The sequence below is a fragment of the Myotis brandtii genome, unplaced genomic scaffold, assembly GCF_000412655.1.
Source record: "Myotis brandtii unplaced genomic scaffold, ASM41265v1 scaffold525, whole genome shotgun sequence".
Taxonomy (NCBI): Eukaryota; Metazoa; Chordata; class Mammalia; order Chiroptera; family Vespertilionidae; genus Myotis; species Myotis brandtii.
Window position 1 is genome coordinate 327911 of NW_005369915.1, and position 469 is coordinate 328379.

Consider the following 469-nt stretch of genomic DNA (forward strand, 5'->3'; position numbering starts at 1 on the left):
GCCCCAACTCCCCAATCGGCCCTGCTCTGAGCCTGACCAGGGGCTGCACCTAGGGATTGGGCGTGCCCTCTGCCACCCAGGAGCAGGCCTAAGCCAGCAGGTCGTTATCTCCCGAGGGGTCCCAGACTGGGAGAGGGCACAGGCCGGGCTGGGGGACCCCCCTCCCCCCCGAGTACACAAATTTTTGTGCCCCGGGCCTCTAGTGTTTTATAAAAGAAATTGTGAATATGTTTAGAGTTGGTGTTCAAGGGTCATAAAATACTCACAAGTAAATAGATCATTTATAATTTATCTATACACATGCAACACACTTTAACTTTCTAATATTGTACCTCTTCTCTATGATCTCTTATCAATAAACTAGTGGCCCAGTGCATGAAATTCGTGCATGGGGGGTTGTCCCTCAGCCTGGCTTGTACCCTCTCCAATCTGTCACCCTTTGGGGGATGTCCAACTGCCAGTTTAGGCC